Below are 26,505 nucleotides of genomic sequence, written 5' to 3'. Positions count from 1 at the left end.
TACCTCACTGGGAATTTATACTTAGTAAATAATTGAGAGTATACACAGACATTTAGCTTATTAGGCTGTTCTTTATATATTTGTTCCCAATATCACAAAAACTAAAAAACCTAAATATTCATAAACAGAAGAATGATTGAATAAATTATGGTATAAATGGAATACTATATAGCCCTAAAAAGGATGTTATAGAAATACTATTATAAATACTATCATAAATACTATAATAAGAGTTAAATAGAAGAACTATTTGAAACCTGTTTAGAAGTAGATACCTAGATCCACCCATCCCACACCTTGATCTCATATTTCTGTTCCTTCTCCACATGTAATACTGGAGGTTTATTCCTTGGAAAGAGTAAAATAGATGGTCTTTGGTCTGGGGAAATAGCATATTGGAGAGTTGAGGCATCCTGAAAACAGGGAGTTAATTGCATATATGTACACTGTTGCTTCCTCATGGCTGCTTCCTTCATGGGCTCCAGAAACAAAGGTGGTCAGGCTTTTACCTTCCAGGCATGAACCAGGAAGAATCTCTATGGAATCTGAACAATTTAAGAGGGAAAAGACCTAAAGAGACTATTGAATATGCTGAATAAACAGCCCTCCATTTCTTTCCACCATAACATTCTTGATACCAAAGATCTGCCTTTAAACCTACAACTTCCATCTGCTTTAATTATTTTTTTATTATGTTATGTTAGTCACCATATAGACCCATCAGCTTTTTAGCTGCCTTTTGTAAATGTGGAAGACACAAAACATTACCAGATAGTTGAGGAAAGTTTCTAAATGGAAGACACCAAGACAAAAGTGGTTTGGTGGAAAAACATTTTAAAAAATTATCATCAAAATCCCCAGAAAGACAAGGAAGAAAATATTTTATGTATTTAAAAAAGAAAACAGGATGCTTCAAAATCAATGTCCAAAAAAACAAAGCAGAACTTGAAAATTAAGAAGAAAAAACATGGTAGAAAATATAAATATTCAAAATAAGATTTAGATGTAAAATTAAGGAATTTCTTTCTATAAATACTGCAAAACCATTAAACCAAACCAAGCCAAAAAAACAGAAATGGAAAATAAGAGAGAAAAGGTGAAAGCATCAGAATACTAGTTGAAAGTCACAGAGTTTCAGAAACAGATTCCAGAGAAGTGGCAAGGAGGAATTCATCAACCAAACAATTCAAGATTATTTCTTAAAACATAAGGATATACTTTTTTAGAATTAAAAGATTACAAAAAAACCAAAAGTTTGATTTAACACTACTAGGGTTGGAGGAGTGTGCATGTATGTGGGAGAAATGCTCCTAACTGTATCTTTATTCTGGTTCCTATAGAAATCATTACAGGTGGTTGAATCCATAAGGCCACCCACCTACCTCAATGTCTCTGGTCTCCGCAGCAGTGATTGAACTGAACAGTGATTCCATGGAAAAATTCAAATATGCATTCATATTGGGCCATCAGGAATATTTGTGATCACATTTTTGTACCAGAAATTACAAAGGGGTGATGAGGAGGTAGGCTCAGGTATGGAGATGTTTTTAAGGGCAGAAGAGTATGGCTAGTTATTTTTCATTTTTTAAAAATTTTCATTCAATTAGCCAACATATGGTATATCATTAGTTTCATACATAGTGTTCAATAATTCATTAGTTGTGTATAACACCCAGATATTGCTATTGAGAATAAATTGTAGCAGTGGAAATTCACTTTTCTTTTAATGCCTCCTGTAGAAAAACTATGGTATCTAGACCCCATTTTGAATCTTATTTTATCTAGTTCCTAGGTGAAAAGAGAATAAAGATACAATTAGGAACAATTAGGAGGAGGAGGAGGAGGGGCAGGAGGGGGAGGAGGAGGAGAAGAAGAAAAGAGAGTTCTTTGGTCACTTGGCATGGCATTTGGCTTAACAACATTTTGAGCTTCTACAAATACATTGAGCTTATATAAATCAGAAACTGCCTATATATCATTTTGATACTTGGTCAATGTAACAATGTAACATTGTTAATGTATGGTCAATGTAACAAAAACTTTTATCAATGAATGTTTTGAAATTTCATTGGTAATGAGAGAATAATGTAAAATTGAGGTGGTAAAAATATAATTTCTAAAATTCTTTTCAAAAGTTTTCTTATTAATATTTTTTATTGAAGTATAGTTGACACACAATGTTACATTAGTTTCAGGTGTACAATGTGGTCATTTGACAAGTGCGTTATGCTGTGTTCACTGCAAGTGTAGCTCCAATCCATTACCATACAACACTATTACAATACTACTGACTATATTCCCCTATGCTGTACCTTTCTAAATTAAAATTCTTAATAATTAAGAATTTTTGCCTTGGGGCAGAGGAAGAAACCTAAGAATTGTATATTAATTTAACTTAATGAAGAGAAAAATAACTGAAGAGCTGACCGGTCTCTAAAATTCCAGAAGTAATAGTGCATATAATTGAATGCTCATAATAATATAATTATAATTATATGATTATATATTATATAATTAATTTTAATTAATTAAATATGCATTGTATCCATATCTTTAATATCAAGATAAAATCACTTACTGCTTCAGTATTTTCCCAAATGTTTATTCTTGGCAGATTGACTTTTGCTGTGGATGAAAGGGGTTCATAGACATGTTCAATCCTATTTACCAGAATGAGTTTTTGGCTCATCTTTCATATTGTATTACTGACCTCTGTAAAGAATTGCCCTCCTTTCCTTTATAGAACATTTCAGATACTAACCTTGCTGATTAAGTGATGTTGCCCCAATTTCATGCCTGGCACAGAGACAATACAAGCAGTGAGATACTTTGTGCACTTACTAAACTGTGGCCAGGCTTGTCCTGGGATCTTTACTCCTTGGCTTCATAACCTTGTGACTCATCCCAGGCCCCAGAGGGAAACGGGGAAGGCATACAGGTAGTGAGTTGTTGGCTTCGTGGGGAGGACCATGGCACTTCCCCATTCATCAGGTACGGGGGGCGATACCTCCTTCAAGCCAACTGGGAGGGCTGCAAGGAATCTGCAAGGAGATATGGAGCATATCTGAAATCAGAGGAAATTGGCATCTCTCTCGTCAGCTAGAAGTTGGCTGAATGACAAGCTCTTATGCCTTCTCTGGGACTGCCAGAGCCGTAGAAGGGCGGGAGAGCTTGAGAGAATAGCCTGGTTCTCCCTGACCTCTGAGGTATCCATGGAAGTGGGGACTGGGGCTCACTTGTTACCTGGAGGATTTTGAAGGCGGGCCGACACACGGAGTGCTCGTAATAACAGAACAAAATGAGCAGGCACCAGGGACGAGCCTGCCTTGCCCTCATCTGTCATGGAGATGTTTGCATGTGCCATGGTTGAAGAGAATGCTGTGAAAGGTAGAAGCTATCTCAAAAGCACCTTGCCGCAAGAGGTACCTTGCTGAGGCAAGAGAACACCACAGTAATAGGTTGGGATGGGAGGAAATATTCCATTAGGGATAGGGAGAATTTTAAGAGATGAGCCAAAACCTGGATTACTTTTGTCCGGGAACTGTGCAGCATGGAGCACCAACAAAAATTCCTAAAGACGCTTCCCCTGAACCTCACAAAAGTGCTAGTATTTGGGCATCTGCCCCAAGAAGGTCACCGATGGCCAGCCAGTATTAATCAAGGGAGAATTAAAATGCAAAGTAATGAAGCAAAAGAAATATATATATATATATACCTTTCATTTAATCTCATCTTCTCAACTCAGACTCTGGAATAGCCAGAAGTAGGAGGGAAATGATGGGGAGGAAGGAAGTTGGTGGTGGTGGGGGGGGGCAGGTTAGTCGCCTCACCCCCGCTGCAGCCCTGAGTGAAGGCAATTGGGGTGAGGCTTTAAATTCGATATGAGATTAGATTTAGGTTGGACCAGACCACTTTTGATCCTTGCATGGGAGTCACCATGAAGGAAATGGGGCTTTTTCATACACCTCAAAGACTCTGGAGACTATGGGGTCTGTCCAAAATAAGGGCCAAGAGATGGAGATTCAGCGGCACATGCTTGCTTAGAGGCAGTGACTGGAGAAAAATAAAGTCATTTCCATAAGGTTCAGACTGTTCAATAAACTGAGTACACTGGGACAGGTTATGCATTAAGGTTATTTTGATGACTCTTAAAGGAGCTCTTTGGGGATATGGTGCCCAGAGCATGATGTTAAGGAGTTGGTGGGTTCCTTCGCTGAAGAATCAATGTTTGGGTTTCAGTCTATTGGGAATGACTTACTATTTATACTAAAATCCGTGCTTTTTAAAAAGTCATTAATATGATCTTCATTTGTGCATCATTTATTCAAACATTTTCTTTGTCCTGCACATATACAAAGGTACTCAAAGGTAGTTGTCACTGTGCTCAAAAGAGAATAAAATGGTAGTAACTTATATACCACTTACTATGTGCTAGGCACTTTTCTGCATGTTTCTTGCACATTAACTGAATTAACTTAGTAATTATAAAGTAGCTATTGTTATTGTCTATATCTTATAGGTATTGAAACTGAGGTATGAAGAGGTTAACCAACTTGTCTAAGGTTAAGTAGCTAGTAGGGGTTGAACCTTGAAAATTTGGCTAGAGAGTTTATGTTTAAAACTACTGTTGTTCCCAGTACAGGGTGTTTCCTTTATTATAGATTCTAATGAGAATATGACTAAGTTTAGAAATAGAATTCCAGGGAGAATAATTAATGTGGCCTGTAAACATTGGAAAAGGCTTCAAATTCATGTGTTCCAGTGCCACTGGAGATCTGGCCATGAATAGTAGATATACTTGGCATGCAAGGGCTCATTAGTCTCACTTAAAGATTAGTAATATCCACAATAATATCTTTGGCCTTATCACTCAGAGAACATATCCTATACAGTAAAATACACAGCTTAACAGACTTATTTATTTTTATTTTGGATCAGGCATTATGATTTCATTTAACTTTATATCTATCTATAATTATATCTCATATTTTTGGTGAGTCATTGTGTATTTGTCTTCTGATTGTTGGAGGTGGTCGTGGAGAAGATGTGACCACTGGTTGACCAGTGAGCTGATGTGGGCAATCACAGGCCTCCCCACCCCTTCCTCTGACTTTGGATTATATATTATAGGCTCACTGTTCCTGCACTAGGAGCCACCTCAAGGACCCAGCCTTGAGAGAATAATGTGTTATTGAGACTGTCTTGGCTGTAGGTGTGACTGGACCCAGTTAAGGCCTTTATGTAAACTATCAAGAAGGGCACCTGGTTGGCTCAGTTGGTTAAACGTCTGCCTTTGGCTCAGGTCATGATCCTCGGGTCCTGGGATTGAGCCCCTTATCAGGCTTCCTGTTCAGCGGAGAGGTTGCTTCTCTCTCTCTCTCTGCCTTTCACTTCTGCTTGTGCTCTGTCAAATAAATAAATAAAATCTTTTAAAAAAAATCTCTCGGGGCGCCTGGGTGGCTCAGTGGGTTAAGCCGCTGCCTTCGGCTCAGGTCATGATCTCAGGGTCCTGGGATCAAGTCCCGCATCGGGCTCTCTGCTCAGCGGGGAGCCTGCTTCCCCCTCTCTCTCTGCCTGCCTCTCCGTCTACTTGTGATTTCTCTCTGTCAAATAAATAAAATCTTAAAAAAAAAATAAACTCTCAAGATTATGGCAGGTGGGTGCAGAAATCTACTTGTCTTGTGGCTGCCCAAGAAGAGCCTCCTGTGTGAGTTCCTTTGCATTTTAAAATTGCCACTTCCCAGTATGGAGTGGTATGCCTCTTTCTGTAGTCTCTCTTTTCCCTGCATATATGGGGGCCAGTTCTGGATTTTGCCCTGAGAAACTCCTATGGTTTTGGACCATCATAAAGGCATTCCAGGAAAAGATGATAGAAAAGACTTTAACTTTTATATCCAAAATTGGGCCTGCTTCTTTCACCAGTGAAGATCTTAGCTATGGAAAAATGACACACTCAATAAACAGGGACAACAAATAGAAAGCTATTTCTTATTTTGGGGGAATACTATTCTTAGGAGAAGTGACAGGGGAGGCTGCTTCATGCTGGCTGACCTCCTACGTCTGTAAGAGGAAACCTTTGTGATGGTGAACTTCACATTCTGGGTGCTGAGACCCAGCACTTCTAAGGCGCTAAGATTTGGCATGCTCTCACTTTCAGAAATGGTTTTTGAAAGTCTAGGCTACCAGCTTTTTAAGAAGGCCTGCCCGGGCTTTTGGTAAAAACTGTGGAGGCTCATAGGCAAAGCACAGAGTTGGAAGAGCAGGACCCTCAGTTCTAAACCTACTTCTGAAAACAACCAACTTAATGATCCTGGGAAAGGAAAACTTTTTTTCTGAACCTTCTCACCATTTATAAAATTAAGAACTTTGGGCTTTAAGACATCCAGAATTCTTTCCTGTCTAACATTTTGATGTGTTTCTGATTCAGAGCATAATCTAAAAGGGAAAGTTTATGATGTTCTAACATTGCACCCCAGGTTAGGGAGTGAGTAATAAAATATTTATTTCTACCACTCTTTCATGAGTAGATCTAGTAAAAACTGATGTAGAACCTACCAGTAGGACATGAAGTTAATGATCTCTCTTGCTCTGATCTCTTTTATTACATGTCCTTAGTTTTTAGGCTCCTACACTCCTCATCCTAGCAGCACTTTCTTCCATTCTGAGACTTTTACCAACACTGCAAATTAGAAATTTATGTAAAGTAGTTGTGATTTTCATGGAGTTAGGTTCATATTAAGGGATGCAAAGTGTCCTGAAGGCAGCATGTGTGGACTGTTCTAAAGCAGAACAATCCGTAAAAATCAAAGGAAAACAGAACTGACAAAATTGGAAGCATTCTATTCTCATAGAAAGAGATGCACAAAATAAATGGACTTTGAGTCAACCTGGGTTCTAAACATCTCTTTATTTTCTCTCTCTGTGATTGAAGGTGCTAGCTCTATCCTAACCCTTCTAAGGGAAGGATGATGTTGAGAGCTTCCGTGGCAAAACAATCAGAAAATGGGCAAATTGTTGAGACCTGAGTGCCAGGATTGTATCTATGAGTCTTATGATTCATAATTGGCTTTTCACTTCTTCTTTTCTTTGACTTCACTGGGGTGTATGTCCCAGTAAATGCTTAGAAACATTTTAATTACAAATATGACCATTTAATTTCCTACAAGTTTTTCAAAAGTTTCTTCCTAGGTTGGACTCATCCTTAAGGAAAACTTTGTAGAAATTTTAAGAATATCCATTGGATCCTTTTGGAATAATTGGAAAGAAAGCAAAAATTCTTTACTTTTTAAAAAAATTTATTTGGCAAAAATTCTTTACTTTTTAAAAAAATTTACTTGGCAAAAATTCTTTACTTTTTAAAAAAAAATTTATTTATTTATTTGGGAGAGAGCACACGCAGGGGGAGTGACAGGCAGAGGGAAAGGAAGAAGCAGGCTCCTCACTGAGCAAGGAGCCCGATGCGGGGCTCGATCCCAGGACCCCAGGATCGTGACCTGAGATGAAGACAGATGCTTAACCCACTGAGCCACCCAGGCCTCCATGTTCTGTTTACTTTTATCACAGAGAAAGACGAAACTCCAAACAAACTTAACCATCAAATCTCTTCTTTCTTCAAATTTGGCATATTTATAAATAGCAACAATAAGTTCCATAAAGTGTTGCTACAAATAAATAAAATGCATATTTCTTATTCCTAAATATCAGTGTATGATAAAATTTTTAAATCCACTTTTGAGTGGAAATGTGTAACATATATAATGTATTTAGGATTTAAGTAGCATTTTTCTATTGAATGGTTTGTATGTCATCTATTGGTAGTGCCTCACTACTAGTAAAGCATAAGAAACTTGTGCTCAAGGAAAAGTGATAAAATGAAAATACTGTTTGATCTCAATATCCTGGTTCAGTAATCTACAGAATGATAATGATTCCTTCTTTACTACAAAGTATTGTGTTATTAGTTAACCATAATGTTAATAATAACATTAATATTCATCATCTCATTGTCCCCAAGGAGGATACCAAGGAAGTCATATTAACATGGATTCCTATATTTCTAGCTCATTAACTCCCATGGGTATAATTACAGGGTTATAGCTTAATATCCATATCCCCCCACCAGCTCTCCCAAAGTGTGCTATGGTAATGGCTGGGAATTCCCACCAGGGGGGCTGCTGCTCTCCTGTGGGAACTAAATCTGCTATTCTTCTGTCCTATCTTCTGTAAAGAGGTGCTGTTCCCCCACTTCTCTGACAAGTGCAATGACATTCCCACAGCTGGCTGTTTTCCATTACCTTGGTTCTCCTTCTTCCGAGAAACAGAAAGCAGTCTTCCTTCCCACATTACTTTTTTTCCTTTTTCACTTGCATTTTAAAGTGACATGCACAGTGTGTGCCTTTGAGTTCTACAGTGCTCTTTATCACGATGACCATTTCGACTTTCACGTTTGATGCTGTGCCCGTGAAGAGGAGCCCGTTTGGAGCTAGCCTGGGGAATACAGCTCGTACCGTCCTGTTTTCCATTCTCCTCCCTCCTCTGTTTCTTCCCCAGGTTCCTCCTTTGTCCTTCAGAACACACAGACACACACACCCCAACAAAAAAAGGCAATACCTACCCTCACCCCCGCCATGGTAAAAAAAAAAAAAAAAAAAAAATCAGGAAGTCATGCAAACACGGGGGAGAGTGGATAGGACAGACAGGATTGCCAGCCCCAGAGTCGCTGTCATGGCTGACTCAGTCTAGACAAACAGTGGTATAACAAATGTGCACACCAGAGAATCGAAGTTTGCATTATATGACTAGGTTTTAAATAAGTGTCTTACAGCCTATTATAGAAAAGCACTTTCAAATGGTCAGATATGTCTAATAAAGGAATAAGTGTCCCTGGGAAATCATGAGCTTCTGACAATAAAGGCATTTAAGTAGACATATAACCAACTTAAAGGCAATTTCCAAAATGTGCCACCTTCATTACTAGCTTGGAAGATTCTAGAGAGCAAGATATCATTTGATTACTTTGTATTTTGCATAAATGAAATTTTAAAGATTTTCATGTATACTAAGCCACTTTACTTTTTATTTTTTTTTGAGAGAGAGAGAGAGGGCATAAGGGGCGAGAAGGGGGGAGGGGAGGGCAGAGGGAGAGGGAGAGAAAGAATTTTCAGCAGGCTCTGTGCTGAGCTTGATCTCATGACCCTGGCATCATGACCTGAGCCAAATTCAAGAGTCTGATGCTTAACCCACTGAGCCACCCCCAGGCACCCTAAGCTGCTTTAATTCTTGCAAGTGTCCTGTGAAATAAAGCACACTATGCTTATTTAGTAAATAAGAAAATAGGTTCAGAAGATTCATGAATTGTCATAAAGTTATAGGACTGAAAAATAGAAGAATTGGAATATGCCCCCAGGCCAATTATGTCCCCAGACTTTACATATATTGCCCAAGGCAAATGTCCAAGGAATGTTCATCTCTTGGTTGCCTAGGGAGGGCTGTTGCTTCTTTGGCGTAAGGAAGTGAACCTAAATGGGACTTCCGGATTGCATACCCGACACAGAGTTCCCTGGTTGTCTTGAATCACTAAAAAGCAAACAGAAAATCCTTTTGGTTTCATTCTCTTTCTTTCCCTTCAACTGGGCTTAACTATGTGAAACCTATAGGATTTCCCGTCAGACCAAAGTATGCAAATTAAAAAAAAAATATATGCCCTGAGTTCTGAGTTTTTTCAGAGCAGAAATTTTCATGGCCACATAGTATTGCCATTTTAAAATTATGGAATTAAATACACAGACAGAAAGATGATGGACGGATGGATGGATAAGTGGGTAGAGGTGACCAGGGCCCCCCAGTGTCTGTGACTCATGGTGTTTGCCCCAGGTCTTGAAGACTCATTTTGCACCTGGCACTTAATGGCCTAATTTTCTAGCCACTCTTCAATTTCGCCACACTGCTTCCCATGGGTGGCTTCTATGGGTGGAGAATTCACCATTTCATTTGACTTGCTCTTTGCTCAAGCCTGGCTTCTTGTTAATTGTGTCTAAATTGTTCTGGACCCTGGGTCTCTTCCAAAACAGGCTGCTAAGCAAGCGAAGCTTCTTTGGGAGACTGCAAATTCAGGACTCTAGCACCAGGAGTATAGTTGCTTCATGATTTATGGTGGAGGTGTGCACTCTGTGTGATCTTGGTCAATGATGATAAAGTAGATAGCAGTGCCTCTGTGGGTTTCCTGTTGTCCCTTCAATAGCCACCGTTTAGAAGTATTTAATCAGGTATAAAGCGCTGGGGGTAAGAATGTTTTCACCCTTGCCCTTGCCCTCTGGACTTCCTCTTTAGATTTTCTAAACTAGTAAAACTATTATATCCCATTTACCTGCATAATTTTGTCTGTTCTTTCCTTAGTTGAGCCGATAAAATATTCCTAGGTAACATGATGACAATTGCCCTGAGTCTTCAATTTTCATTCAGTTCCAAGTTAAGTCCTCAAGGAGGCACACATCTTTACTGTCATAGATTGGCTAAAAAGCATCAGTCTCTAATAGCCAAAGAGGTAACCCACATTTTGTTTTCAAAATCAAGATAAGAAAAATTCATGATGGAGGGGATCCTGAATATTTCAATGTAATGCCCTGAGTATGTTTACGGCATTATTATGCTGTCTGTTGAAGTTTATAAATTTAAAGTTTTGAGCTGTGGTTCTCAAAGTGTGGTCTCTCCACCAGCAGCATTAGTGTCACCTGGGAACTTGTTAGACATGCAGAATCTTGGGCTTCACCCCAGACCTACTGCATTAAAAACTCTGGGATGGGGCCCGACAATCTGTGTATTTTCTTTATCTTTTTTTTTTTTTTTTTAAGATTTTATTTATTTATTTGTCAGAGAGAGAGCGAGCACAGGCAGACAGAGTGGAAGGCAGAGTCAGAGGGAGAGGGAGAAGCAGGCTCCCTGCGGAGCAAGGAGCCTGATGTGGGACTCGATCCCAGGACGCTGGGATCATGACCTGAGCCAAAGGCAGCTGCTTAACCAACTGAGCCACCCAGGCGTCCCAAAAAACTCTGGGATGGGGCCCGGCAATCTGTGTATTTTCATACACAAGTGATTCAGGTGCACGCTAACATTTAAGAACCCCGGTTTTAGAATGTTAACAAAAATGAGCTTTTCTTTTTTTTTTTTTTTTTTTTTTTAATCTTTTTAAAACATTGGTGTGGACAAACAAGGTTGTCTCTTTTAAAGCATTTAAACACACTGAACAATTCTTCATACCCTTTTTCAAGCTTATGTGAATCATAGTAGAAATGCCATTTCCCTTTCATTTTTAAAATAAGGGCAAAAAGGGGTAACTAACATCCCTTCAGTGTATGCGTGCCCTCGAAAATGAGGACTTTGATACAAAAGCTGAAATGAAATACATAAGCAAAGAGTCCTTAGTAGTGAACTGTGCTCAGAAGGCGTACCTTCACACAAAACACATCCACAAGAATTACCCCTTAACACCACTTAGCTGAGAGAGGAGGAGAAAATGTGGGAGTTAGGCCTTTAAAAAAGGCCTTTAAAAAAAAAAAAACCACATCTGAAAAAGTCATTTAAACAAACACACATAAGCAGCTTATTTTTAATCATGCATAAAATGCTTTGTAAAATATGATGGGGGGTATGGGCAATTTAATGACTTTAAGCCAGGGCTTTAAAATTTTATTGTTGTTTTTATTGCCTGGAATTTCATCTCCCTGTGACAGTCTTGGGGTACAGCCGGGGTAATGTGGGGTCCTCACATGACCACATCAGCTGGAGATTAATTAGCTGACATTTACTGAGTGCTTAAAGTTGGCTTGAAGTAGGGGAATAGAGAAAAAACGGTTCCCGCTTTTTACCAAGCTTACAATCTCGGTGAGATGGGCGTAAAACTGAGGCATGTGGGCTCAACAAAGTAAGGAGATCAAGTGCGAGGAGGCGTGGGGCAGCCTGCAAACACACAGGGGAAGTGGTCACTCTGAGTATCTAGTATTTAAGAAAGGCTCCAGAGGGTAGGTGGGCCTCCCAGCCAGCTGCTTACTATCTGCCGAGGATTGTTTGCAGACAGGATGGCAATTCTTCCCTTCCCCTGCCTCTGCCCCTTGGCGATGCAAATTCTCAGCTCCCCACATTCAGAGAATCTACCCCTCCACTCTGGGGATCTGAACTGGCTTTGTAAGGGTGGCAGTGACTAGGTGTCAGTTCTGACCCTGGCTTCTAGAGGCCTTGCTTGCATGCTAATGGCTACTCTTTGGCACATGGCCAGCTGCCATGAACAAGCCCAAGCGAAGCCTGTTGAAGGAAAGAGACCACATTCTTCAAGAGATGAGCTGTCTCAGGTGAGGCCATCTGAGACTAGTTAGCCCCCAGCAGAGTCCTCAGTGGGGCCAGCTGAGAACAGAAGATTTCCCCTACTTGAGTCCAGTCAAAACTGCCAACCTTCAGAATCCCAAGCTAAGTGACTGTATATTGTTTTAAGGCAACAGATTTTGGAATGATTGGTCATACCCCCGTAGGTAACTGGTACGAGGTCTGAAAGGTGGAGAGTTAGGGAGAAAGCGTGTGAGGCTAAAGCTGCAACTCCAGAAAGGCTGAGAGTCAGAAATGTGAAGTCAGGTCAGAGAAAAGTGAAGACACCTGGTAGGATTGGATGTCTTACCACTTTCTTTCAATAAATCCGTAGGAGCACTAGCGCTAAAGAGAACATATACTGGAGGCCAGACCTGTACTATTATGCTGCTACGTGGGGATCCTCTCTTGAAAAATACCATCAGGGCATAAGAAACAGGAATCCCCACAGCTGAAACACAATGAGCATCAAGACCCTGTCCTTCTAAATGGGACTTTGAGGGAGTGACACACTGTTTTCTAGCCAACTATATTATGCCCAGGAAAAAAAAATCTTTGTGGCTTATAATCTATCCTTATTTTTATACAAAAACATCTAAAACTTAAGTGACACACTTTTAATAACCTGCTAGAAGCAATCTGCAGAATCCTAAAGTAAAAGATATTATGAAGAGTGCTTTTAAAATCTTAGATTCTCACCACGTGGATTTATTGGCTATTGATAACAACTTCAACTCAGTTTTATGAGGTCACTGAATATATTTTTCACCATAAAAAAGCCTAAGAGGAAATATTTTCTTTTAAAGATTGTTTTTTAATTTATCTATTTGATGGAGAGATCATAAGTAGGCAGAGAGGCAGGAAGAGAGAGAGAGAGAGAGAGAGAGAGAGAGAGAGAGGAGGAACCAGGCTCCTGGAAGAGCAGAGAGCCGGATGTGGGACTCGATTCCCAAATCCTGAGATCATGACCTGAGCCAAAGGCAGAGGCTTAACCCACTGAGCCACCCAGGCACCCCAGAAGTATTTTCTTTTAAATGCTGAAAATGTGTTCTCTTTTTATGGAGTGGTACTTGTTTGAAAAGAACATCCCTGTGGGGTGGATTCTTGTTTTAAAAAATAGCTCCTGAAATCTGAGGGGACAGGGTTGGGGAGGGGAGATGGGAATAAAGTTGGGGGGTATTCAGCTGGAATATTGAACCTACAGCTCCTCAGGTTTAAGATTTCTCTTCCAGCACTCATGGAAGCATCTTTGATTTTAATCATTCAGCCAAACTGACTAGCTGACGAAGTGCCATAAACTTTATACAAAATGGCCTTATTGAGCAACTATTTTATTCAAACCTTGCTCCTATCAGCAGTACCACACAGGTCCTAAAATCCTGGGGAACCCGGGATTTCAACGGAGGAAAAGGCAGGGATAAGCAAGACTCGGGTGCCACACAAGGATCGAAACGAGGCGTCATACCTGAAGTGTTCACTGTGTGTGTGCACGTTTGCAGGAGAGCGAGCGTGATATAAAGTTGCTTTAATTGCCGCTTGTCTGCGGTGAACATGTTGCTCCCTTTGACTCTCAAGTATCCAGTTCACCTAAAACTTTTCCGAAACGAGGACCCGCATCTCCCGTGCCCCCCCTCGCCTTTCTCGGCCGGCTCCCCCCGCGGCCGGGCGTCCTGCGCCGGCTAACAGGTCCCCGATTGCTGAAGCGTCACCTCTCACTCCCCAGTAAATCTCCGCAGCCCACTCGGACTGCAGCCGGTTTTCCGTCCGGCCTCCCATTGCAGCAATCAGGGCGGCCGAGAGGGAGGAGGCGCGCCGGGAAGGCGAGACCGAGGAGGACAAACTCGCGGGCCGGGCTCCGGAATCAGCATGGGGAAAGGAAGTGCGGGGCGAGTTCGCACCACAGGTAAACAGGCTGGCGAGGCGCAGGGCGCTGCCGCCGCCGCGGCCACCCAGCGATTTCCAGGCACGCAACTCCGCCTCCCGGGCTCTCTCCCTCGCGCTCTCGCCCAGCCGCTCGCTCGCAGCCTCAGCAGCCGCCGCAGCATCACTTCACACAAAGGACTGTTACCCGCTGAGCAGCTCCTCCACCTCCACGTCCTCCTCCTGTGACAGCAGCCCCGACAGCAGGGCTCGGGCGCGGCGGCGGCGGCGGCGCGGGGAGGACCTGTCACTCCCAGCAACCGAAGCGGTGGCAGCGGCTTTTTTTTTTTTTCTTTAATATTTTGCTTTAATTTCCCCCCTTATACCTCTTCGCCTTTCTGTGGTTCCACCCACCTCTTCCCTCCCTCCTCCTCCTCTTCTTCCTCCTCCCATAAACAACTCTCCCACCCCCCCCCCCCCAATAAATAAATAAAAGGAGGAGGGTAGGGGGGAGGAGGAGTGGTGTAGGGGGGAGGAGGAGAGGAAAAGGGAGGCAGCGCGAGAGAGCGAGGCAGAGTCCGAACCGACAGCCAGGAGCCCGCACGCACCTCGCACCATGAGATGGCGACGCTCCCCGCGCCGCTCCGGGAGTGCCGGCCCCCGGGCCCCGCGCCCCGGCCCCGCCGCCCGCTCGCCGCCGCCGCTGCTGCCGCTGCTGCTGCTGTGGACCGCGGCCCTGGCGCCGGGGGCGGCCGCCGGCGACAAAGCGGCTCCCGCGGGGGCCTCGGTGTGCTACTCGTCCCCGCCCAGCGTGGGCTCGGTGCAGGAGCTGGCTCAGCGCGCCGCGGTGGTGATCGAGGGAAAGGTGCACCCGCCGCGGCGGCAGCAGGGGGCACTCGACAGGAAGGCGGCGGCGGGCGAGACAGGGGCGTGGGGAGGCGAGCGCGAGCCGCCAGCCGCCGGCCCGGGAGCGCTGGGGCCGCCCGCCCCGGACCCGCTGCCCACCGCCAACGGGACCGTGCCCTCCTGGCCCAGCGCCCCGGCGCCCAGCGCGGGCGAGCCCGGAGACGAGGCGCCCTATCTGGTGAAGGTGCACCAGGTGTGGGCGGTGAAAGCCGGGGGCTTGAAGAAGGACTCGCTGCTCACCGTGCGCCTGGGGGCTTGGGGCCACCCGGCTTTCCCCTCCTGCGGGAGGCTCAAGGAGGACAGCAGGTACATCTTCTTCATGGAGCCCGATGCCAACAGCAGCAGCCGCGCGCCGGCCGCCTTCCGAGCCTCTTTCCCCCCTCTCGAGACGGGCCGGAACCTCAAGAAGGAGGTCAGCCGGGTGCTGTGCAAGCGGTGCGGTAAGTTCCTCGCCCCTCGGGGCGCGCTCCGGCCGGGCGGGGAGGTCGCGGGCCCGGTGCCGCGGGGCTCCGGGGGCCCGACGGCTGCAGAGCAGACGCGGGCTGCGGAGTTGAGTTTTCGGGCTTGTGGACTCGAAGCGATTCTCAGAGAAGGTTTCGCGGATTGGATTCCACGGGCAGCGCCTTCTCCAGTTACCTGTTTCCTGGGCTTCGCCATTGGTGAGAGCCCAAGTTTGGTCCTCGGTTGGGGCGGCCTGAAACTTTTTCATCCTTGGGGTTTCTTTCACCAAGTAGTCTGGAGATGGGCCGGCTGCATTCTTGGGAGTGCATCGTTGAACTTGGTTTTGCTTGGGAGGCGCTGACTATGCGTGGGCCGCCGTGCGGGGGCTTTTCCCTTGAAGGAGGAAGGGTGAGTCCGACAGGATTTTCACGCCTTTCCTTCCCTTGGAGTCCCGAGTGTGGAGACGGTCAGGGGTCTGGGTCTGCGGGAGGCCTCGCGAGGAAAGGACACGGCGCTGAGATTCCTCTAGAAATGTGACGGAGTTTTTGGCCAACTCTGTGTCCCAACTGATAGGTGCCGTCTGTACCTCGTGAATAGGTACATGGGAGAAGTATGAAGTTGGGGCATTCATTTTTGGTGAAGTCATCTCGAGAATTTTTGTTTTCACAGTATTTTGGTTTGGAGTAGGTTTTGGCGCGTCCGTGAATCAGAGCAGATGAACGTAGTTACGGAGCTTCCCGTGTAGGCCCTGAAGGAGGATTTGGGAAGCTAGACCTTTCCTCATTTTACCCGTGGAAAGTATTCTTCTCCGGCCTCCTTAATGTGATCAGGTTTAAGAAATTAGCTGATTACATTTCTGAGGTAGCATTGCATTTATGGCATTCATAAAATAATTTCTAGGTTCGAACTGTCTCTATAATTTCCTGATTACCATACAATCACTAAAACATAGCAGGGTATCTTCACAAACTATAAATTAACATGATTACACATCACAAATTCTAACATGCACTGTAGCTTTTCCCTGTGTCTTTGTGTATCTGTCTTCTAGATGGTTGGGTTAATTGAATTTTTACAAAACTCAGCACCATGCCATGCTCCGTCTGCCTGTGATGCAAAGTGTGTCAGTTCTCTTAAATTCGAGTCTGATGATAGCCAGTTATTTAAATTTCTGGTTGGCATTCGCAGTGCTTCTATTCTGCAGTTAATTGATACCTAACGATTTGGTTTTAATGACAAGAAAGGGCATTGCTCATCCACCATTTCCCTATTTTAACAATGTACTTTGTGCGCCAGACCTGTTCAGATTGCACCACTCAGTGGACAGAAGCTGTTCTCAGACAGTGGTGCTGATGAAGGCTGAGTGACGTTGGGATTCCCCGGGTCTGGCTGATAGATGTCACTGTAAAACATGGGGAGAGCTCTGCTGGGAGCTGTCTTATTAGGGAACACAAAAGCTCAACACCATTGTCCTGCAGCATATGTTACTCTGTTCTAGGTCCTGAAACAAAACCTTTGAAGCCATACCATTGTCCAATTTTCCCAATGCACTGTTATATGTAATTCAGAAAGGATTTTGCATTTACCCCAAATCATGAGTTGTGAATCGTGTACTATACATGGTGGTAATTGATACAAAAGGGATAGTAGTTGGCAATGACTCCTAGGTTTGGGGGTGTGTTACTGGATTTGCAATGGAGTTTTGTGTTTTGACTAGAAATAAATGTCAGACTTCAGGGGTAAAGTTCTTATAGGCATCCAGAGGATGTTGGGAAATGGAATATTCATGTTGTGGGGAGAAATACTATTCTGCTTTTGTGCTTTTAAGGGGAAAACCTTCAGGAGGATAGTTTTGCCTTTTTGTTTGCGAAAAGAAATACATAGAAAACTGGCATGCTAAGCAAAGCAGATTTTTTTTTTTTTTCCCAATGAACTGGAATTCTCCCTGCATATAATTGAGTAGATTAAGAAATCATGAAGTTACTGCTCCAGGTTTGTGTAATGATTGTGCATGTTTGGTGGTGTAAGTTTTCGTTACTTCAAGGTAGAATATTGAGTGAAACCTTAAAGGTGAGGACTGATGGAAATCATGCTGAAAGTTCCTCTTGCATTTTTATGAACGTAGTAGTTATTATACTGTTGTGGGATGAAACTAAGGAGTATGGGCTGTTTTGCTTGATATAATATAAACTCGGTAAACCCATTTTGGAATATTGGGCTTAAAAGTGTGCACGTGAGAATGTGAAAAGTTGTGGAATCTCCCAGTTGGGTGGTTTCTGTTAACAATGTCATTCACAGCCTCCCAGGCAAAGGAACATAAATTGGAGAAGATACAGAGAGAACAGGGGCTGATTTGTCCTAGTTGAGCTGGCCCTGTGCGCTGCTGGTGAGATTTCAGGGAGAGTGATGGAGGGGACCGTTCTTATCTAACGACATGAAGCTGCCTTGGGGGTGTGACAGTTGTGTTCCTGCCTGAACCATGATGCCAGGCTGGAGAGGGAATATAGCAAAGTCATTTTGCGATATCATACCCTGGGGAACAGTTTCCAGCTCTGATGCGTTCAGCTGCAGTGTGTTGTCTCCTACAAGTTGCTTACTAGTGTAGAAACTACACATGCAACAGATTAGCTTTAGGGTTGAGCTAACAGAAGGCTTCCCTGAGTTTTTTTCCCCTCTTTTATTTTATAACCCCATCCAAGATAAACTCTGAGCAGTGTCTGTATAAAAAGTTCTGTCCTAAAAAATGATCTTTTGAAACAAACTGTTTAGTGTATTTTAGAAGAAAACACAGAATTTCATAGCTCATTTGCTTTATATTTGAAGTTTGTATAAATTACATACACTTCTTGTAGTTATTTAAATGCTTCCTGGTCTTTGCTTTTTCTCTTGCTCACTGAACAAGCTAAGAAATATTTTTAGGTTTTTATTAATTGGAATGCAAACTAAATTGCTGTTCAATTAAATTTCTGTTATTCAAACAAATCATTGGTTCATGCACTATGAATTTACTTTTCAAAGCATTGCAGTTATACTAGGCAGAAAATCCTTTCTAAAATGGAGTAAAAGTACTGGTGTTGAACAACCTCTATAATTGCGCCATGAAGATTTGTACATTGTCGTCTTTCAAGCCAAAGTAAATATTCAGTATATCTTGTAATACTGGAATGTATTGATAACATAAGCATATCAAATATTTATGATAAATGGCATTTACCTTTTTTAATATCCTCAATAACTATTTAATAAAGTGAGCTGACCTTATGGTGTTATGAAAATGACAAATGCTGCAGGGATTTTTCAGCCAGCAATGAAAAAAATAATTCTTAATAAAAGCTATATTAAGTAAGTAGCAATAGGAACAGATACAGCGTGGCTGCTTTTGTTTCATAAATACACATGTAAATTTAATTTCCCAAGTGACTGCTCTCTTTATAAATCTTAAAAAATCTGTACTCAAAACACTTCTTTCTGTTGAGAGAAACTGTATATGTACTTATTTCTATTTATGATAAAAAAGGAATACAAGATCACTCATTTGGAAAAACAACTTCTTGAAATAAAAATGTTTTAAAAGGGGAATTTAAATATCTGAAGTGGAATATTTTATAAGCACGAGAGGATAGTTCTGATTAGTTGTGGGAGATCTGTAACTCCTCCAAATCTAGGAGAAGTTTTACCATGTATCCTAATGTATTAGTTAAGACGGGGAAGCTTAAATAGCACCAAGGGGCAAAACAATGAGCTGTCCTTCTGCTGGCCTGTGTATTTATAGCAAATGAGAGCAAAAGACGTGATTGGTCAGGTTACTGCCTTCGTCAAATGTAATCTATTCATTGTTCAGGGAATCTCCTTTTCTTTGAAGCCCATTTTCCTATTTTTTTTCTTAATTATAAACATCACTTTTTTTAAAAAAAATATTTTTAAATGTCAGTGACAATTTAGGAATTGGCCCTATGTCCAAAGACCTTGAAACTCTCACTTTCCCTTAGTACTTCATAATACTTAGGTTCTTGGTTTGGTTGGTTTTGATATGCTTAAATAATCCGAAAAGCTTCTCTTTACAGATCGGTCTTACTGAAAGAGTATTTTGATTGGCCTTATAGCAATAAATGATAATTGTGAAAACAAAAAGCATGATGAAAAACAATAGTAGGAATTCATTGACCATTACATTCATTAAAAGTAAATAATGAAAAAATATATGATGAAAACTAAAGGTAAAAAATTAGGGTTCCTATGACTTATACAATTTGTTGCCAAAAACAATAGCCTAACATGCCTTAGTCAAAGTTTTCATGAGGAAGTGATAACTTCTTTGTATGTTTCTTATTTTTAAATATCAGAAATGACTTTTGTGGACAGTTTTCCATCCATATGAGAATGTTCTAACTTTGCGCTCACTTCGGCAGCACCTATACTAAGAATATTCTAACTTTGTGCATGCACATGTTACTCTATGCTCTGATGTTAATAAAACTTAAGTTTAAAGTAACATCATGAAAGATCACATGACCTAGCTTCCCCAAATATGGGTCACTTCGTAACATATAACAAGTGATGAGTGATACATTCTGCCGTACTTTTAAAACCAAAGCCGAATGATTTGAGAATTTACAGAATACAGACTTAAGGCTTACTGGCTTGAGGTAAATACTAATTGAGAGGCTGCGTTTTCATATTGCTTAGTGCCGTGATGTGCTTGAGGCAAGCCTTTAAACAGGAGGCAAGCCTAGCTCTCTGTCCCCAAATGATCCATACAGGTTGAAGTAGAGAAAATAAGAGAAATTTTGGTGAAATGGAAAGCTTAAAATGAGTTGACTCATCTCTGCCTGGCATAGATCCAATTTTTAGGGAAAAATTCCCCCCACTTTAGACTTGCCATCAAGGAATCCTAGAGAGAGATACAAACATGGTAATTTACATTATTTTAATTTTTTTTTAGTCCTTTAGAGAACCAGGATATTTTTCCCCTATGGAAAAACCATTTCTGTGCCAACTGTGTCCTAACCTTGGTTCACCCCATTAGGACCTAGTAAAATTTTTATCTTGTTTTTCATAATAACAACAACAACAACAACAACAACAACAAACAATAAAAAATAAATTTAGTTTACCCACAGCTTGGATGGTACATGGGAGACAGTCCTGCCAGGTCCTACCTGAGGCTCCGTATGTGTATTCCCTTCATCTGTTTCCTGTGTGAGGATGCTGCAAGGGAAGGCTTTAGGTAAACAGTGAGGCTCATGGTCCTAGTCTGTGAGAGAGTGAAATATAGGATTGCTGTTCATCATTAAATGATTAGCCTTCTTTTGACACCTTGGAATTTGGCTGCCTGGGTCCAGATGTGTCAGAAAACCGGTATCTTCGATCACAATACTGTGAATGTAGGTGGTCTTTCTGTGTCTGATAGTCTCCTTTTCTATCTGAGGAAGACACAGACCATAATCTGCATTGTATCTCAATTTCAGAAGTTTTTCTCCCAAAGCTCAAGGCTCTGGCTTTGGATATCTGCGCAGAGTGTTGGGGACTGGAAGAAAACAGCTGAGTGGTGCATGATTCTGGAGCTGGTAGCCAGATTTAGGAGGTAGTGCTGGGCCAAGATAACCTGGAGGAGGGAATTGTTTCTTTGCTTTTGGCTCTGCTGTGCCAAAACATGTGAGCCAGCACAAGGGGATATTCCTGACGATGGCACTACAGTCTTGGTGGTGGGCACATCTGGGAGCTCAGAACATGGAGGGGGTGTGAGAAGAGAGGTGAGGCATTGTCTGCTTTGCTAAATTTGGAAAGCTCCAGCAGTAATACTGTCATCCCAAGTGTTTGTCTCTAGTCTGGGAATTACCACTGAGGCGAAGGAAGCTAAAAAATTGAGGGGCTAACTAAAGCCCTGTGGTTCTAACTACCCCTCACTGAGTTTGTATCTTATCCCTTCTCTTAAGCATATATTGCTTGGTGGTTATGTGTAGATGAAATACTTATTAAATCATTTAAAAAAAATGACAGAAGCATCCTAGCTTATTGGATAGTAGCAATCATTGTTCCTTCTTTCAAAATTTGAAAGAAGGGGGGGGAACCCCACAACCCTTTCTGTTTCTTTTCTTCGGGTCTCTTACTTGATGAGATGAGTATCTGTAGGAAGTAGCATATAGAGCCACATCCTGCCAGGACACTGTTTCTTCCACTCAGCACCCAGAGCCCACTTCTGGATCTACTTTTGGGCTTCAGAAAAAGGTGGCTTAATTTCTCAAAACGGGTTTCTCCTCAATTATTTCTGGATAATATTTATCCTGTGTCGTCTGTGGCTCCAGCTGGGGGAAAAAAATGCCCTTGTTGTGAAGACCGATGAGCACAGAGGGATTTGGGAGTTCATGAATCCCTATTGCTGTTTGGAGCAGATGCATTCCCATATCACCCCACCTCATTTTGGGTACTAAATCTCAGTACTCAGAGACCGTCTGTTCCTCCTTGATCTCCCCCCACAGGTGTCTAGCCACCTCAGCTATATAAGGTCTGTTCTTATAACTGAAGCTGAAAAGGCACTGCTTGTATCCCTAAGAAGTAATAAAGAGATTTTAGATGAGTTACTGCCCCCCCAACCCTATTTTTGACACCCCATCCTCTCTTGGCTAGAATGCAGGTGGGATGGCACATGTCCATTTGGGCGCTGATGAATAATGAGCTCCTTTCCCGTGACTGTCTCCACCGGCCCTGGAGACACTCCGAGCCATGATGTGTTATCAGGGAAGCAGCAGATGCAGTGGCAGCATTTTCCTCCACTGCAGGGAGCATCCTGGCTGCACCTCTGTACAGAACATGGCATCTATCTATGAGGAGAAGGATGGCCGTGTTTGCTTTAGATAGAATTTGTCGTTAGACTTTGCCCTTGGGAAGTGATCCTGGAAGTGAGGGCTCTTTGGGGACTGCCAGGATGGACCTGTTCTGCTCAGAGTGGCGGTGCTCCTCCTTGTCCTGTCAGCAGCACAGAAGGGCCACAGCTTTGAAAATTCCCAGCCTCTTTACCTCTTTGTAAGCCCGGATGCCCCTGAGATGCTGTCCCGCCTTTGCATTGGTTCCTGTCCATCGAGATTGCTTGCGTCTTGTTCCCAGGAGTACCAGCAACTTTTCTTTCTTTGGAGCAGGAATTTATTAAAAATCCTAGACTTTTGGACTGTAGTCTAATTCTGGTGTTTATTTTTTCTTTCCAATTATGGTAATAAAATTTACTGTTTTAAACTTTTTTTTTTTTTAAGTGTGCAGTTCAATGGCATTAAGTGTTCACATAGTTGGGCAACTATCACCCCCATCCATCTTATAACTTCATCTTCCTGAACTGAAACTCCAGAGCCATTAAATAACTCTCTCCTCCCTCCTCCATGCAGGCCCTGGCAGCTCCCATTCCAGTTTTATCTCCGTGAATTTGACTATTCTAAGTGCCTTGTGTAAGTGGAATCATACAGTTTTTGACTTTTTGTGACTGGCTTATTTTACTTGGCATCAATGTCTTTAAGGTTAGTCTGTGTTTTGCCATTTGTCAGAATTTCCTTCCTTTTTAAGGCTGAATAATGTCCCATTGCTTGTATATAGCACATTTTGTTCATCTGTCGGTAGACCTTGAGGTTGCTTCTACCTTTTGGTTAATGGGAACAAAGCTTCTATGATCACGAACATACAAATATCTGTTCACGGCCTTCTTTTCATTTCTTTTGAGTGTATACCAGAAGTGCAGTTGTCGGATCCCATGATCATTCTACGTTTAATTTTTGGAGGAACACCATGTTGTTCCATTGCAGTTGCGCCGTATTCCATTCCAGGCAAGGCGCAAAGGTTCCAGTTTCTCCATGTGCCCTAAGGTGTGGTGTTTTCTTTCGGTTTGATAACAGCCAACCTAATGGCGGTGAAGTGGTGGTTAACCGTTTTTATATTGTTTTCTGTTCAAAGTTAGTGTCTCCAATTACACTGTCACTAATAAGAAACAAAAGTGCTCAGAAATCCGAGGTGTTCATCTGTTCAACTCTTAATTTACACAGCATTTAAGCTCCCGAATCTGAAGCCACCAAATTAACAAAATTATCACAGATAATAACTTAATAAAAAACCAATAAAAGATTTAAGGAGTAGACTTGGCCTTTGGTCACCATAAGAATATTATTTGTCTTCATAATTCTCTCAACATCTTTTAGAAAGGCACCTTATCATATTTGGATCAGTATCAAAATCTTTTAATTGATTTTATTTTTCATTGACTGTCTCCCTCCCCTTCATTTCCTTGCTCTATTCTGTCCACTGCTCAAAATTTCCTTCTATTAAACTATACTAGAGAATGAGTCCTTCTAAAATACTTCCATTAGGCCTTTCTCTGCTCAGAAACTTTGAATGGACGTATAGAGTTAACTACAGATTGGATAGTCCCAGTCTTCCTTACTCCAAACCACGCCTAATCTTCCTCAGTTTTACGGTATGAATGTTTTTATCCAGTCTAACTGCTCCACGAAAAGGCCATGCACTTTCCTATTCTGTTTCTCTGTAGGCCATTTCTTCTGCCTTGATCTGCCTCCTCGCTCATTTCTGCCTGTGAAAATTGTGTCTCCTTCAAGGGACAGCTCAGATCCTGCTGCTTCTATGACAGTCCCATTAATGATCCTATCGGAAATATTCACTGCAGCCTTTGAACACAGCACCTTTTTACTGCATGTTTGATACCTGGTGCCGTTACAAAGTTCCCTTATGTTATTATTATTTTTTTTTAAATGATGTTCTAAAAATTTTTCTGTGTATTGTCTTGCCTCCCTCACTAGACCACAGTATTCTGGTGGGTAGCCTCTTGGAGGACAGGTCGGGGTAGGGGTTGGTCCTCAACTTACTCACAAGTACAAAGTGCCCAGCCCCAGAGTCAGGAGAACTGCTTTCCATTTCCAGCTTTGCAGTTTCCTACCTGTGTAGTTTGGGTAAGTAATTTTCCCTCTGGCTCCCTGTTCCCTAATATGCAGAATGAGAGGGAAGAACTAAAACGTTCTTCATGGTTCATTCAAAGTGCATCTGGTCCTCATTCAGAAATGACCCAACATACAAACCACTTCTGCTACTGCTCCTAGAGCTTTTCTCTTCCTTTCTTACTTTTGTATTGTTCTAAGGCTAATTATGGAAAAACAATTGAGGAACTTTTAGGCAGTCTGAAAGGGCAGTAGGAGAGCTTAATGAGAGGGAGCCTTTATGCAAGAGTGTCTCCTTGTGATCCCCCAGGACTTTCTGCCTCCACTGCCTTTTTTGACATTTTTGTTACATTGTCTCATTGTCTAAAAGAGTAGCTGTTAGTTGTATTCATGAGCCTGTTTTTTTTTTTTCTCCCCCTAGAAGCAAATAACCATTGTCTCTTCAGACTTGTCTTTGAAATTATAAAGTATGGTTAACAGATAAATCCATGTTTTTAGAGCAAGAAAGTTCAGTCATTTGTTTCAGTAGAATGAAAATGAATGATTTGAAGTATGTTTTATTGTGAATTTTAATTTATTTTAAAATGAAATCTGGCACTGTTTTAGGTTCTAATAATGAACACTATTGTGGGAATGGATGTGGCCAGTGCCAAGAGATGGGGAAGCTTGTTTTCAGCAGGATGGCAGCCCTTTTGGTGATGGTGGGGAGAGCATTCCCACCTTGATGCAGGGTCGGGGGAAGAGACTTTTGTTTCTCAGCTTATGATGCTTGGGGTTTGGGCAAGAAAATAATCTTGGTCTTTTTATGAGTAGAACAAGCAATGCAGAAAACAAGTTGTCAAATGAGGAATAATTTGATCTGACTTTTTAAATTACTGCAGGAAGAGGCTTTGGCAGTTGCCACAGGGGCCAGGCAGGGCAGCACTGAGCTACATCCAGTTGTTTCCCCGTCTTCAGTTTGTCCTCCCGGAACCCCTGTTGAATTCATATACTCCAGCAGACCCAATGCTGCTTACAAATTGTGGCTCCGAAATCCACATCTCTAGCCTATACCCAATTTTTTGGCTCTAGATCCATGGATCCATTTACTTCCCTGATAATCTACCCGAATGTCCCTATATATCTATATTCAACATATTAAATGGTGTCTCATCCTCTCCCCTGCCAATCCATGTGCAAATCTGTGCTCTAATTGTGAAGTTACTACCACTACTATTACGATCACTCGGTTACTCTCCGTGACTTTCTGGATTAACAGCTTCTTCTGTGCCAGAGCCCCAGGAGCTGATCTGAATTCCTATAACCACTCGCTGTATGAGAGCATTATTGTCTTCTTAGTTCCTCCCAACTGGGAGCCTCTCTTTCTGCTGCCTATCAGTTTGGGAGATTCTGGCTCCTTTAACAAGATCTCCTTTCTATCGTTCACCTCCCAACTTCATTGTCTGCAGTGACTCCCATTCTTACTCTAAGCAACAACCTCTTTCCTCACAGGTTCTCTCCTTAAGTTCCTTCTCTGTGCTGTTGGTAGAGTGATCTTTCTGATCTAGAAAAGATCCTACTACATCCTTGCATAAGGCTCTTCGGTCGCCACCCGGATAAAATCCAGATTCCTGAGAATGGCATATAAGGCCTTCCAGCTTTTGTCCAAGTAGTCTTCCCAGTTCCTCCTTGTGCCTGGAACTCTGTGCCACATTGCTGGCCTTGCTCCACATGCTCCAAGTGGCTTTAGGTCTCTGTGCACGGATGTATGATATTCCCCCTCTCCGAGAATGGTCTGCTTCTCGGCGTACCTTTTTGCTGCCTTTGCTACCTGTCATTCTAGACCAGGTCCTTCAGTGGGAGAATGGTTAAACAAGGTATAATGACTTAGGGATATGTTCACAGTATATTGTCAAGTGGGAAAAGTATATTATTTTACAATATGTGTATGTTTACTTTTTTGTGTGTGTGTGCGTGTGTGTATGATTGCTTTTATCTGTTCTCTATTTACCTCCTCTATCTGTCCCTTTATCTTGTG

This window comes from Mustela lutreola, chromosome 18 (assembly GCF_030435805.1).
Source record: "Mustela lutreola isolate mMusLut2 chromosome 18, mMusLut2.pri, whole genome shotgun sequence".
NCBI lineage: Eukaryota > Metazoa > Chordata > Mammalia > Carnivora > Mustelidae > Mustela > Mustela lutreola.
This window is presented reverse-complemented; position numbering follows the sequence as displayed.